Source organism: Serinus canaria, chromosome 3 (assembly GCF_022539315.1).
Source record: "Serinus canaria isolate serCan28SL12 chromosome 3, serCan2020, whole genome shotgun sequence".
Lineage (NCBI taxonomy): Eukaryota > Metazoa > Chordata > Aves > Passeriformes > Fringillidae > Serinus > Serinus canaria.
In genome coordinates, this window is record NC_066316.1 from 64,518,283 (window position 1) to 64,534,979 (window position 16,697).

The window sequence follows — 16,697 nt, forward strand, 5'->3', positions numbered from 1 at the left end:
CTGTGTAACATGGAGTAGGACTGAAGCAAAGTACTGCAAAGCAGGAGGAAAGAAAAGATGAGTAGATCTTTAGGATATTTTCGAGTTTCTTTCTCTGAAAAGGAAATCTCATTTCTGTGATGTGAGCTTCATTATCTCACTGAGGGGCTGATTTGAGAGTTTTAACCAGTGCTGCCTGAAGCAGGTTATAGGCTTCATCTCTCATCTGTCCCTTTTGCAGGCAAACCATTATTTGCATCCCCAGTTCTTCCATGTCACCAAAGTTTAGATTTACCTGGTCTTCAAAGTGTCCCAAGATAAGCTGACCTTGGAATACTCTTTGCAGCTTCCACAAATAGGGGAAATGACATTATCCTCCTCTGAGTTAATAGATGCAACTAATTGTTTCTAATATTGAACAATGGCATATAAATTCACTCAAATATTCACTTGGAACTGAAAAAGAAGACAATAAGGAATTGAAACAATTTTGAGAATGAAGATAGCTGGCTGCAGAAGCCAGAAGGTACTACTCAGGTGGGAGCAGGCTGAGGTATCTGCCTGCAGGCTGAGGTATCTGCATTTATTCTAAAAATTAGCAAAGTGGGAACTGCAAGTCTAACATAGCACTGAAGTAGTAGAAAATGCCCTCTTATAGCCTTCTGTTTACAGTCACACTGTTAACAATCTGAACACCTCTTTTTCACCCCTATTAGACATTTTCTAATTCACCACAAGAGTAGGTTAATGTCTCCCTCTAGCCCTGGGGGTCACACATCCCCGCTCGAGATCACGCTTTCAGCAGAGGCATCCCTCACACGAGGCAGATCGCTCAGCACTTGCTGTGACCATTTGATGCTTTTAGGGCAAGCAGAGGCGTTGTTCAGGCAGAGGTGCTGCTGTCGTCCTGCTCTAATGGCTCTGTTATCTGGCACCGTGCCTGGCATCTTTTGATGCCTCGTTATCTTGCAAAAGCACAGCAGCCACACACGTGGTGCAGTTTTTCCAACGAGCAAAGTCACAAGACTTTCAGAGGTACAACTGGTGGAAGGCTGTTGAAATGCTCCTAGAATTATAATGACAACTTATCAATGCCTGGAACAAAATCATCCTTTTACTGATTAATTTGCAGGCTCCAGGAAGAGCGTTTGCTTGTGAAATCTCTTTTGCCTTTTTAGTGTCATTTCTTCTTTATTTTCTACTGGTGATCTCTGAAAGAGGAATCTTAACAACAGCAGAGTGCAGACTCTTCTCAGTTTAGCTTGTTATCAGATAGCTTTCTTGGGAGACTGACAGATAAGAGCAAAGCATGACTTTTCTCCCCTAATAACAACTGCTTTGACATGCACAGTTTGAGAGATAAGCTGCATGTGCTCATCATCTGCAGACCTGTGATCTTTCTGCTACAGCTCTGCTGCCCACTGGGTAGCCAAGTCTAAAATGTGGGCATCAGCCCCTCTGTGACCATGCAGAAAAGGAAGCTCTTTAGGTCCCTTCAGCTGAGTAGAGATTTCCTCATGTGAGAGCTGGTAATAAAGGAGAGCTCCAGATAAAACTGCACCCAGGTTTTATCCACAAGGAATAGGGAGAGTCTGGAGGGAGGTATTTCAACCAGCAGCCATCAATTAGAGATCCCTTACTCAGTGCACTCAACCTCAGGAAAAAATAAAGGTCTGACCTGTGCTGCTCGTTAGCAGATGCTCAGCTGATGGACAACTGCCTCTAAAAATTACATTCTAAACAAAAAGACACGATGAACAGAGGACACTCAATGTTAGATGAATTTACACAAGAACTTTTCTGACAGGCTTGAGTCGCACTGTCGAGGACAAACAACTCCACATCTTTTCCAAGTAAGCTGCAACACAGCTTGCTTCAAGCAGAGGAATGACACAGAGGGTGCCACTGTCACCACGTCTGGCTGTGAGTCCTTCAGAAGTCGCAGTGATACCCTCTCTGGCTTTGAACTCTGGATGTTGGAAGCCAGAGCGAACTTCACACTTCAAGGTGCTGGACAGCAGGTGATTATCATGTGTATTTAACCCAAGAGGTACAACAACAGGGTTTATATATGGTAATTAAAAGGTGCTCTGTGGGAAAACAAAAAATGCCCAGAAACCACCCCTCTCTGTTCAAAACCCAGGATAGGGGGTTGTTGCAGAATAATTCCCTCATTAGAAAAGTCCTGTATGCTGAGACCTGGCCAGTGCCCAGGCTTGTTCTGTTTGCAAACAAATCATTGACAGAAGAAAAGGACACAGTGACATGTTTCTTGGAAGTCAGATTAGAGGCTAGGAGCACTGAACCAACATTTGCCTTGGCTGGAAGAGGAGGTGTGCCCTAAATACAAGTTGCCAAGATTTATCTGTGGCACTTGTGTCCTGCTAGGGGAAGACCCTCAGGCCCACACTATGTGACAGCACCACGGTGGCCACGAGGTTATCAGAAATTTCTTGTTTTCAGGAGTGCTTTTCTCTCCAGGTCTGGCTACAAGGCAGGGTGAGGGCTGGCATGAGATCACAGTGTCTAGAGGAACTGACCTCTTGGAGGAAAGAAGCCCAGCACACAGTTTGCCAGTCTTTTGAAGATATGTTTCTAGAGGGACATAGAAAGCTCTTTGCACTGTCTTCCTAGCACAGGGACGAGCATTTCTCAGTGTTGAAACCTTTGTATCACTCACTGCTCTGGTTACAACTTTCCACCTTTTACCAAAGCTGAGTCTGAAATCATCTACCATCTTCACTCGTCCTTCCACCAGTTACAAATACTGAGCTTTATCTTTTGGCTTCTTTGCAGAATACCCTCTGCTTACTGACCATTATTTATCAGTGGTAAATTGTCTGCAGATGCCCAGTATGAGATTATGAAAGATTAAGCAGTGTGGGCACAGCTTGCAGAATCCCAAATGCCAGTGCTGATGATGCACACAGCCATGGGTTTGTCATTGAAGAGAGCACATCAGTAATGCAGCTGGTACTGCAACTCAAATTAAAAAAAAATCCTGAAAATATTTTGCAAGTTTTGGGAATGAAAGAAACCTCTAAAAATATTTATTGATGATACTATTCCCTAAATTTAAAGGTTTCTTTAATTTCTAATTTCCCACTAATTTTAAATAAAACCAATGTCTTTCTCAAAATCCAAACCGTGTCCCTAAAACTTGAATAAAATTCTCAAAAAAAAAAAAAATCTCCGCTCATATATAAAAAATAAACAAACAAAGAGCTCTCCAATCTCCAGGATGAAGGACAGGAGTTTCTCCCTAACTGGCAGGATCATTATCTCTCCTGGCAGCCCCTCAGCATGGGAAGCACAATCAGTGCTGCTTTGTGCTGAGTTCTGCAGCAGATGAATGTTGACCCACAGCTCACCTTCCACTGGTTTCTTTGACATTTTTGCCAAGTGGATTTTATGGAGTTGTCTGCAGCTTTTCTGTTTATTTTGTTTTTTGGGTTTGTTTTTTTGTTTTTTTTTTTTTTTTTTTGCCTCCCTCCTCCTTAGCCTTCCTTATGCAGCCTTTGAAAAGGCTACGATAGAATGATGCCACACTGGTAACAACCATTCTGTAGCTGTTAGCTGCAGTGAGCTCTTTCATCTCAAACCTGTTTCCAAGAACTGAGGTACATATTGATTAAGAACATAAATTGTACACTCTCATTTGAACACTGACTGTGCAGTTCAGAAGACAAAGGACATAGTTTATACAGTGAAGATTGATTTTGTTTGCTCACACTGCAAAATACTTTACTCTAAAGGATTTACTTTACTCTTGCCAGTACCAGTAGGATACTTAGGCTTTTAGTCCCATTAGATCAGGCACTGGCTTCTTTCTAAAGAGATAGTGCTGGAAGAGTCCAGAATGAAAGGATTCAGGAGTGCAGTTCCAGAAGCAGCTCCACATGTTGGACAGATGCTCACTAGAATCTAAGCCTTTTTTTTTTCTTTTCAGCAATAATTGACCTCAATTAACTGCAGGAGTTTTCCAGCTTGGTTAAACCCAGAAAGAGTGAGGTGGCATTACTAAAACAGGAAGGCAAATATTATATTAGGATATGAAATACAGTGAGCACCATGCACATAATCTGAAAATCACAGCTCAGTGCTGACTTCTAATGAGATTTTGCAATTGTGCCAGGAGAGGCTTCCCCAACAAGGGAGTAAAAACCTGAGCTGTTTATCATTTACTAATGCATACTACAACTGTTAGAGACAGCTTCTTCAAAATCTAATATTGCCATATCTATTTTGACAGCTGTAATCTTGGGTAAACAACACTGAACATAATGTGATTAGCAGTTATAATTTCCATTTGATGTGAATGTAATAACCTTAATTCAAATCTAAACCAGAAAATGAGGAACTGTGAAATTTTTACTCTGACAGCCCTGGAAACAAAGTTAAAGAGACAACCCATCTCCATGGTGGGAACTGTCTAGGGCTCTTGAGACTGGATCACTTGAACCTCAAGAAATACCACTTCCAATAAAGCCAATATAAGCATCCAACATAAATTTGACTGTAAATTACAAAGGGCACATGTGTTAACAGAATAATGAATTTTTTTACACCATATTAATTAGCATAGGAAGAACTGCATTTCCTGAGTAACAAATGTGTTGTTATTGCCAAACACCACTCTTGGAAATCAGAAACAACAGGTAGGTTATTGACAATGTGGTCTAATCAAAGAGAGTTTCTTATTCTATCTTTTATTCCAATTTCCTTTTTTTGATGGTTTTTCTTGTGTTGCTTTAAACAACCTTCCTAAGTTATCCAGCTTCTTCATCAGAAGAACCATTCTAATTTGATAGGTAATAATTACAAATTTAGCTTCAGGCTAATTTTTTTGCAAATTAGTTCACTGCTACTGATTTCAGAATCTCTACCCTCCTTGACAGTCAAGCATTTCAGACACAGTTATGGGTAGAAAATGGTATATTACCTACTTGTATAAAGACTTTTTTTTTTTCACAGAACCAATCTCTCCGCATTTCAGACATTCCTGATAATCCCTCAAAACTTCTTACCCTTCCTGCAATTACACAACTTTTCCAGAGCCAGTTATTTGTAAGTCAGAGATCAGAGCCCAGTCTTAGTGCAGTAGTACATAAACCAGCCCTGGCTGAACTCCTCTTAATCACAGAAGGCAGCACACATCTGAGGAAGACAAAAAGCTTTTCAGAGATTTTTTTGTTAGCATTCTTTTTCCAAAGTGAATAACATTTTTCCCCTCTCTAGTTTTTCATACAATCTGAAATTAAAGAGCAAATTTACTCTTTGAAAGCTGTAGTTGCTATTGGAGAGTAAAATAAAATATGCCCCAAAACTGTGGGGTGTATCCTGGAAAAGAAGATAAAAAGTATGTGCAGAGGTTTTCCAGTGGTCTTATATGATTCATTATGCACGTAATATAAGATTGCAGATAAAAGTTCAGCCCTCAACTTCAGAGGTCCTGTGAGAGCATCAGCAAAAGATAACTCCTCCATGTTCTGGATATGCACTGTGGGAAAGTGACAGTAATGGCTATGACAAATTGTTATCTAAGGAGACTGCAAAACACCCTGACTCAGGACCAAAACCCCACACAACCCTGCAGATACTCTGTACACATAGGATAAATAATCTTTATTTAATAAAGTCAAGCAGACAGCTCCACTAACACCTCATTCCTATGTGTCAGTCATTAACCTTTGCAACAAGCCAGAAGCATAGTTAATTAAAAGAAAAAGAGCAGCATAAAAATTTTGGAAGAGTTCCACTGAGCTGTTCAGGTAGCAGATGGGATGTTCTAGCTCCTGCCACCATTCCCACAACACACATCAGATATCTCTTGCTAAGAGTGGTGTGCATTCTGCATTGCACATTGTGTCCAGTTCCTTCTCTTGCTCTAGGGGCTCATTGTGCTGTGTTTTGTGTATCCCATTCCTTGTGACTCGGGAGCACTTGGAGGACGATTTGTGGAAGCCACAGCCAGAGAAGACTGGTGCATCCCACACCTTGCATTGTGTGGAGTTGATGTGTAGGAAGGGCATAAATGCAGCCAGAGCCCTTCTGGCTCCCAGTTCAGATGTAGCCTCTATACCTTCCACAGCTTCTTCCCTTCCATCTCTTTTCCCATGGCATGCATCCCTTCCCTCCTCCTGTCGTTGCTCCTGCCCCTTCATAACCAGCTCTGAGGTGTTTAAAGTGTCCATGTTGAGTGTGTGGGCTGCTACACAGGCTTGCATGACTGCAGTGGAGGAAGGGAGATCCAGAACACACACCCTTTTGTGCAAAGAACATACTTGTCTTATCCTATAAAAACCAGGTTAAAAGCTGGACAAGAGATGTTACATCACATATAAATGCAAGAGGCTGCATTTTCAAGAGGTGCTGTGTAGGTCTCAGCTTTTCATACATATGTATCCCTTAAAGTCAGAGAGAAAAACTTTTCTTCTGACACTTACCAAATGTCAATTGGCAGAAAGGTTCTAGCCAGAAATGATTCTGCATCCCATTATTTCAGTTTTCTGTTGCATTTCTATTAAAACCAAGTCATGTCTATAGGGCACGAAGGCACTCATTCATGAACTTCTTAAGGAACAAATCCTCTGTTTGAATAATTGCAAATGAAAAGTTAAATCCTGAAATTCAATTGCAATCTGAGTTTTCACTGCAGGCCACAATGTCCTAATAACCTAAACATTAGAAAAATGGAAAATCTACATAGCAATATAATCTCCATGGAGAAAGAAAACTCCAGATTCAGAACAAGTGCTTTTCTCTTAATATTGAGCACATCTTATTGGAATTTGTAATCCCCCATCGTAACCTTATGCTAACTATTTTGACAGAATGAATAGTGTTTTCAAGCCATATAATTTTGACATCAAAACAAAACTATTCAAAACTGCAACAAATAGAAAGCAGATGAAAAGCCACCATTGGATCTCATAGTGAAGAATGGTGTGGTAAAGAATTAGAAGTGAACAGAGATAAATTAGATTTAACCCTCACTTTTCTGCCTTGAATCACAAGCAACGTGGAAATGTTTCAGGCTGAACAGCTGATGGACAGAAGATTACAGAATGCTTTCATTAACCCACAACAATGCCCTCACCTACATGTTTTCCCAAAGTCAGGTAGGGAAATGAATAGATATCATAGTAAGGGAGCTGAAAGCTATTGTTTTGTAGCAGGAGCAGGAAAAGTGCTTTGGATGGAGCAACTGGAAGAAATTTAAAAACTCTAAAAACTCAGTGTTGCTGTAAAAAATAGCCAAAGAGTAACTACACAGTAACAGCCCCACACATCATGGCAATTTAATGGCAATTTATAGGGGTTTTTTTGGGTTTTTTGTTTTGTTTTGGGTTTTTTGTGGGGTTGGTTTTTTTTTTTTTTTTTTTTTTGTTTTTTTTTTTTTTGTTTGGTTTGGTTTGGTTTTTTTATTTTAACCCCCAAGCAGATAGTTCGGGTGGAAATAGGGAATTCTGGGAAGAGAGATAAACATGTAGAGATTTCCTCTATTAATGACTTTTGCTTTTTAACTGTTGGAGTGGAAAATGAAGATGTTTTACTGCTGTTGGGACTGGAGTCTGATTCCTTCATTGTTTCAAAAACAATACAGATGTAAGTTTGTTTATTTGTTTGAATTTGTGACCCCCAAATCAGTCTAGTAGGAAGGGGCAGAAGTACTCTAAAGTGATTAGGTGAAGGTGTAAGGGACTTGTGATGCAAGCGACCTTAAATGTTTATGCTTTTAATATTTCACATATTTTTTGCTGTTGTGTTTGAGCTGGAACTTCAGGTGTGCACTTTAGTACAAGGTAAGGGTAAAAAAATCAGCTATTAAGACCCATGCAAACAAAATTCTTCTACGTCTTGGAACATTTAGAACTAAGGCCCATTGGAATGGGGGCTTTAAATGATCTTTCAGTCACTGCTTTTCATATCTAAAGAGTAATATTAGAAGTTTAGGGTCTGAGAGAAAGACTGTACTGTTCTTGCAGAAGGACAGCTTAAGGAAGCTGGAGAGAGACCTAGAATATATATTTTCCATCAAAAGCAGCAATTAAATGCTTTTTTTTTACTGTGGAAAATAATGTCAGAACCAGACTTTCTTTGTTGGAGGGAATGGGGGAGTAACCCTGCACAGGACAGGACACTGGGTAAGGAACATCATCCTCTTTGCCACACAGGAATGAATGCCTGTGGTACACAGGTCTCTTTTTGGTGGCACTTACTTCATCTATTTGAAACAACACAGCCAAGAACTTCATCCATTTGAAACAAAACAGCCAAAAAAGGCAGTTCCTGGGGGACCCACGCTCTGCCCAGCACTAGGAGTATGGTCCTCTTCTCCAGGCAGACTCAGTGTTGTGCAACTCCTGCATACAGACAGTTGCAGCTGACCTGCCCCCAAGGGATGCCAAGCATATAATTTCCAAACTAGCTATCTACATAAATGTCTCTCTGCTTTTATATTTCAGGAAAGGAAAAAAATAAAGTTGTATTGGAAAATCGTGAAACAAATGTTATAATTATTTCAGCTCAAGAAATAACTTCCAGCATTTCAAGTTTCTTGCCTGTGGTGATTTGTTTCACGTTCATGTTGCCATCTTCAACTTTTTTATAGGTTCTTGTAACAGAAGTATAAACCAGTCATGAAAAAGCCCAAACAGAACTGAAACCCTGTACGTCTGGCTTATGTCCTATGGTATAAATATTCACATACCAACAAAAGGCTAAATGACCAAAATAAATCACCATTATTGCAAAATTCAGCTCTATTTCTCCATTCAGACTTTAGGAACAGAAATATTTGTAGCAGAGGTACCAAGATTTTTTCTGGGTGTGTCAGCCCATGTGAGGGCACTAGAAGAAAATGAAGGGTTAAACCAATTGGACATAGCTCTAAATAACCAAGAACACAGACACACACAGAGCAGTTTCTCTTGTAAACACAGAGGAATTTGTTTCTGTTGGGATACAGGTCTTCTCATCTAGGTGTAAACAAGATGATGGCAACAAGGCTGCATCACATGTGCCATTCTCACCCCTCTCACACAACCAGAAATCAAGTTACAGCCAGAAAGGCATCCAAAATGAGGAAAGAAAGGCAATGGGTAGCAATAGTGCCTAAGAATAATGGAGAAAAAGATAAACAAGGTTCAGAGGGAAAAGATCATCCTGTAGTCATTGTTGAATTCTCAGAGGCACATCAAGTCTATCCAGAAATGAGTTTTCTTTTCCAAGAGACCTGTTGAGGAAACCGAAACCCTAGTTTTTGGTGTTCTTCAGTTATGATTGTGGGCAGCTTGTGAACATCTGGCTGTGAATAAGTGCAGCCCAAGAGACAGCGAGTGGGACTGGTGACAGCTGTTATTTAAGGTACATCTTTCCCTTTCTGTACAGTCTTACACAGACTTCTCTTCCATTAATTTACTACAGGATTTCAGGTACTAGAGGTTTTCTCTATTTGAAAGGAAATAAGTGACTATCTTCCTTTAAAAAGAACCCCAAAACAACATCCATTTGTCTGATCCCATTTGAAAACACAACACTTCACTGATACACAGCGAGGAGCCTCTGCTGCTGGAGACATTTGTGCTAATTACTTTCCCCACTTCTTATCTGCAGTGGAAGTGAAAAAGAAGTGGAATTGATCTCTTAAGTGCTGTGCCCAAAGAACAACCTTTAAGGAGAAACTACCTTAATTAAAACAAGATGAGCAGCAGCACTTCAGGACAAAACTGCACAGCCTTCAAACAGAGCAGTGGCTTCAGGACTGAGGAGTTCACAGTAATTAAGAACAGAGATGAGCAGCTCTTCCTTGCTCAGGGAAGAGCCTGAGCAAGGCTTAAGTCACATTGTCACCCACAAAATGATGTTAGTGAGACACACAGAGAGTTTAGTCTGGACAAACAAAGATAATCAGCACTTGAGAGAAAGGATTGGGAGCATTAACTTGGCAGACAGTATCCGAACAAGTTTTGTCATGGATAAGCTGCAAAAGGAAGAGAGAAAGTGACCAAGAATTCAAATTCTCCAAGATTTAGAGGAGAGCTGGAGGGAGCACAATTAAGAGCATTCAGAGGATAAATTGTAAAGCTGAGAAGGGCCAAAGCAGAAAGACAGATTTCTATATCTCAGGGGAGCATACAACTGCCAGACTGACAGATTTTCAAGGTGTTTGCCAGTTAAATGTAGGGGGTAGGGGCAGCATCAGAGATGTGTTCATAAAGATCTTCCCAAGGGCTGAGCAGGAGCCATCCTAAAGCTTCAGCAACGTCTGGCAGCTGGGAAGAAGGCAAGGGGATTTGCTACTGCCCACCAAACATTTGCACAACTTGCCTCCAGAAAAGGTCAGCATTTGAAGCTGTCATTGAGTAGTTTCCTGTAGGAGTTTTTCCAGGTGTCCAGATGCCTGAAGGCATCGTCCATCAGGGGATTGAAGTGGGAGGGAGGCATCCAAAATGAGAGAGCTCATTTACAGAGAAACATCACTTAACAGCTCAAGAGAGCAATGCATTTCAAGAATAATTTCTCTGTGCATATTTGCCACAGTTCTGTTTTCTGCTTAAATGCAAAAAATTGCAACCTATAAAAATAGGTTGCTCCTATTTTTAAATTCGATACACAGAGCATCATACATTCATTGGAGAAACTGGTGTAAATGTGGAAATGTCAGTAAGAGCAATGCAGCACTTTTGGCATTAGTTTGCACCTCAAAAGCATGTTTAAACTTTAAAACCTATGTCATGTAAAATAAGGAAAAGGACAAACATATTTCAAATACTTACTCCCTTTGACATTTTCAATTGTGCCCTCTAGGGGCTTTTAAAAGTGTAGGACTTTTACACTCAAGTATATTCCAAGCAGAGATGTAAATATACAGAAAAAGAAATGGTCGTTAAATCATGGCAGGTTAAATTATTAAATCATCTAAGTGACAAGACCCAGAAACAAGCCTTGGCCCTGCCATCACCCAGTATTAGAACTGATCACTTGCATCAGCAAAAAGATGGATGAAGGCCAAATGGGCACACTACAAATGCCACCCAAAAAGATACATGGAGCAGCACTTTATATACAGCTCTGCAAGCATAATAGAAGCATTCAGATCTACTTACATGTTTCTCCATGTGAAAATTCAAAGTCTTAGTCTTTATAAGAAGCAAAGAAAATATTCTCTTTCTTGAAGCCCTGCTGGAAAGCCCAAACATCTGCAGAATGCAAATGAGCACCACCTGCTGTGGCCTCAACAGGCTGAAAAAAATTCTGCTTGCCTCTAGATAATATAAATACAAACAGTTGCATGTTAAACTGGTAAAGTGAAAATCACTTTTGCATATTGAAAAGCCAGGTTCAGCTGCAAGCAAGACCCCTACAGAAAGATTTGTTCTGTGGGGCTGTGGATAAATACCATTGCCTAAGAACTGCAGCAGCTCCCAAGGAATATGTGTTATCCTGAGGACAGCTCTGCATAAACATCTTCCATTTGGGGATTACACCTTCTGCCCTCTTCAGTGGATGGTGAGATCACCTGGGTCATTTTCTGTGCACCACACCTTTCATTTTAATGGAAATAAGAATGCTGGAGCATTTCAGCTCTGCTGTTTGTTCAAAATGCATTAAGTGACATTTGCTGATTGGAGTAGTTCTTGGTCAGTGACTAAAAGCTTTTGTTCAGTGTGCTCTAATATGTTCTGCTTCACTCTTTTTTCTTTATTTGCTTTATCAAATATGAGCATCCTTAGGTCTGGTGTTAAATACTCTGATGCATCACTAGGCAAATGGAGAGGAAGAGATCAGAGCAACTGAGGCTTTACTGCTTTATGAACTCACAGTGATAGAGGTTAAGCCATCACACAATATGCCCACAGAGCCCCAGCAGTTTTTTTCCCTTTATTTCTCTCCTCACATCTTTTCTCCTTCCTGATAAATGAGCAGTGAAAGAAGTGACATGTTTATTTCCTGGCTCTGATGCAATCCAAGTATGAGGCAAGCAGGGGAGTAAATGTTGAGCATAAGATCTGGGAGTCGTTCTTGTCCAGAAATGTTGATATAATAAGAATGATTTATTTTATAAGTCTTAAAATTCTTCCAAACAAAATATTTTGAAATAGCCAACAGAAGGTCCCTGGCATTTCTCATTAGATGAAAGTGTCAGTGGCAAACTCCAGACACTGCTCTTACAGTACCTCAGACACACTTACCAATTGCCATTCAGCTTGTGCAGAGAACAGTCAGAACACAGCCAGTACCAACACGGGGAAATACAGAACAAACAAACTAGGATGGGTTATGGCTCTCTGCTCAGACAAATTAACTATCTTTCATGTTCAGAGATTGCAAACACCCCATGCAGCAATGTTCCCTGATACATTGATAGACTTGTTAAAATCAGTGTGGGGTTGTGGCTATTTGGGAAAAAAAAAAAAAAAAACCAAACAAACAAACCAAAAAGCAAGGCAACAGCAATATCTTGTCTGACAATAGAAATGAAACCCTTTTTCACACTATCCTTCTTGCTTGAGGAGTTTTTCTTCCCTGTTGAATATCTGGGAATGGTTGCTCATTAATGGGCTTCAGCAGTGTCTGCTTTAGGTTCACACACATCCACACAGGCACCCCAAAGTGCAGCTCCTGAGGAGAAGCCACCTATTCTATTTTCACTGTGCTGTCAGGGCATGTCTTCCTTGCAGATTCTGCTGAGCAGGAGGAGAGTTAAAGCCTTGGATTTGGTAGTGTTTTGGAAGCAGGTGAGGTCATGAGCCTCTCTCCCACCCCTCTCTAATCTCTTAAATAACCCAGGGTCCAGGCCATGGTCCCCCTGTCCCAGCCTTCACAACTCATGTTCCTTCTCCAGCCCTTCTCCATCCCAAGAGACTCCCCTCTCTTTCTCTCCCTCTGCCCAAAATCACCACTTTCCTCTCTTTCCCACTGCCACATCTTTACCTTTCACAACCGTGAATCTTCTCCCTCACCATCCCAGGGGGATCCAGGAGACTGGAGCTGGCCTTGCAGACACCTTCTTGTCTAGAACACTTCCATGTGAGCAAGGTGTAAGGTGAATTTCATGTGACTGAAAATCTCTTGGGCTGCCAAAGCCTTTTTTGGGCATTTCTGTATCTGCATTTTGCTCCAAGGCTCAAATGCTGGTGTGGAAGAAGTGTCTTGGCACCACGTAAGGGCAAAAAGAATGCAAAACTCACAAGGAAAAAGCACAAGCTAAAATGGGAGTGCTAGGGTATTGTTTTAATGAATGTGTAACTTCCTGGTATTTCATGATGCACACAGAGTGAAACCCACCAGTATTCCCTTGCCATAATGAAACTCCCGTGCTGGAGCTGACTGGGATGTTCACCCCTCTACAGCAGCAGAGAGAAGCCTGTGCTAGTTCAGCTGCTGCAATTACTTTCTTCAGATCAGCAGCTCAGCACAGCAACTCCAGTTAAAGCAGACCTGTGGCAGGTGCCAGGCTGCTGGCTCTGCAGAGCACGAGCCTGGATCTAGCAATCAATTTGAACTCAAGGAGCTGTAGCAGGGCAAGCTTTCTCGTGCTGCCTTGAGCACACAGCCTTCCTCCTCCACCCAGGGGAAATAAAAGGAGCTCAGGTGGATCTCTCCATCGTCTCACAGAAATGAAAATCTGTGGCAGAGGTGAAGGTAGAGGTTTGGGGCAGAGGACTCACAGTCATCCTCTCAGCCTGTGAAGACAAATGCCAGGTCAGGCACTGTTCATGTTTGCACCAAATGTAGTTCAAAGGAGGCATTTGTACAAGGAGAAAGAGAAGCAGTTATACCTCGGATAAACACTTCCCTTTATTTTTTCTCTCTTTTCCTTTATTTTTAGTGGAATTAAACATTTCCTTGGTCAGACCAGAGGCAGAGAAGCTGGAGAGGAAAACAAGAGCTGCAGAGAGGAAGCCAATCTCTATATATGTAAATGGATCATCAATGCCATCTCTGTTAATGATTTAAATAATTACAAGCTGGAGAAAATGTTGCTTTTTTTTATTGTCTTTTCCATGAGGACAGAATGATGTGGATTACCCTCCCTTGCTCAGTTCAAACAGTACAACTAATTTTGTTGCTGACTTGTTAGAGCCAATGACCTGAAGGGTACCTGTGGCTCATTCTCCATCAGCCCCTCTTCTTTCACCTTCACTGTAAATCACGTGGCAGGCAAATGCACATTGTTTTTTGAATCTCTGTGACTGGTTTCATACCATACTAGTATGCTATTGCCTGAATATCATATAGTAGAAGAGCAGGCATTTTATTTTAATTTTTTTTTTAATATGTCCAGTTGCAATGGTTGCAACGGATTGGGACTGGAATCTGACATTTGTACAGAAACTGAAACTCCTGTTCAAATATTCTGTGACCAGCAGCCTCCGTGTTGAGGCCGGGAGCCCCTTTGGCTGGACTACACCAGCAATAAAGCAGCAAGGTGTTTGCATGCAAGGCCAGAGGGGAGGCAGAGGACCCATACAGTGGGCCAGACTGGGAGAGAGAGGCAGGATATCTAAGGGCCTTGAAGCTGTGAATCAGTTCATTTAGGTCAGTAATACAGAAGGGAGTGTGAGAAACTTGGACCAAAAAGGTGAAGATGAGCTTAGTAGTTCTTCTGGTCACATGGAGATTGGTGGATGGTGACTTGGGGGAAAAAGACTGCCAGAGAAACTGGATAACAGAGGAGTAGGAAGCTGAGTGCTATCCTGCTCTTTTACTTTTACCTGTTTCACTTTCAATCCTTGTTTGCTTTTGTTGTATGTTGTATTAAAGCTCAAGCTAAAATAAAAACTCAAATTTTGCATTTTTCAAATGCTTTGCTGGCTGTTGTAGCAGTACACATCAGCCAAAGTGGTGGTGGTGGATGCATCCACCTGAGGATGCAAAGTCAAAGCAGGTCCTGCAGCACCAATGTTCCTTGTCAATTAGTCATTAAATCAATCCTGCTGTAAGAGTTTTAAATCAACAAAAATGTTGTGTACAGTTTTGTGGGTGATCTCCTTTCTGTTTAATTACAGTGTAGGCTCACAGACAGCGTATGAGGACACAAAGACTCATAAAATATGTGGCTGCATAGATGTGTGACCTATTTATCATCCAAAAATCTCTTTAATGCCAAGAACTGCATTAGATAGTTCAAGCCACTGTTCACAGTGAGTCACATAATGAGGTTCTTCAGATTATTGTTGTCATTAGCCCATTCCCTTCCCCCTTCTCACTTAGGAAGTTCATTTAGGCAAGCAGTCATTTTAAGAACATGCAAATGCTGATTGCTGATTTCTATGGATCTGGCAAGCAGCCAGGCTTCTGTGATGCTGGCTACTATAGGCAGTGGGAAGTTAAATATGCATGACCTCCCATAACGTTGATCCATGGGCTTGCAGGCATTCTGCACCTGTAAAAATCCCAGCTATTCTGCATGCAAAGTGTCTCTGGGTGTTGTCATTGAATCACTTTGTGCTTCAGTGCTCAGTGATCAGGTAAACTCAGCACATGTTCATTATCTCTCTCTGCTTTGGTAAGGTCTAGAATAAAAGAAGTCATTGTTTAATCATAGTAAATCCAATATTTTGCTCCTGAGAAGCATGTACATATTGCACATGGAGGAGCTGAATTCATACTGACAACTTTGCAGTTATGTTAAAATCTGATGAGTTCGCTGCTATCAAGATGTGGGTAATAAAATGCAGTAGTTAATATAAATAATTTATTTAGCAGTAAGGAATTAATAATGCATTATTAAGATCAGGGTCGCACTGGGAAATTGCCTGAGGACATTGTACACAATAAGGAGTCACAAAAAAAGTCAACTATAGCTCAAGGTTATAAATCAGAATCTAAGTAGAATAAAATTCATAAATCTAATAAAATCAGCTTCACCTAGTCTCAACCTACAATTATTTGTATAGCATGTAGGACTGACAACATCTGTGTTCTTAAAGAGATTCTATACATTAGACTATTAATAAAGGGCCAAATTTTGACATCATGAATACCAGAGGAACTTGGGGCATAATTTCCAATTAAAAATGGAACTTCTAGGATAAGGGGAAAAAAATACCCCCAAATAATAGCAAATGTATGTTTTTTACAGCAGATAGAACAGCACAGAGTGCTGACTTTTCACTTCAGACCTCAAGATTTGCTTTGAGCCAGTTTCTTTCCTCCACCTGGTTGCTGTATCAAAGAAATGGTAGCAGGGGCTCTTCCTCACAGAGGGAAATGCTGTGAGAGGCAGCACAGTGGCAGTGATTCCTGCCTGCACCCAGCCAAGTGTCATCACTGGGATCACGGGGCACCTGTGGTGCTTCCTAAGGCTGTGGAAGATGCTCTGAGCATCAGAGCGATGTGGCCTGAAGAAACACTGTGGGCCTTTTAGTGGAACTGAAATACCAGCAGTGCAAGTTGTCTGAGGGTTACCACTGGCTTTTTGTGGCCAATCTGTAGGGGTTTGTCTCCTGGTGGTGGCTCACAGCCAGTCCGTGACTAATCACTGATTAGTGATCCCAGCCCTGAAGAATTAGTATCTTCCATACAGCAGGATCTTTATTAATAAATACCACAGTGCATGAGTCCACACTTCAAACAGGAGGAGGAAGATGACAAGAACAATGCTCTACTGCAACATTGTCATGCTTGCTGCATTGCTGGCATTCGGTATCCACTTTGCAATTGCTGAGGGAACAATGGTTGCACAAGCAGAGGTGTTCTCTTTCACA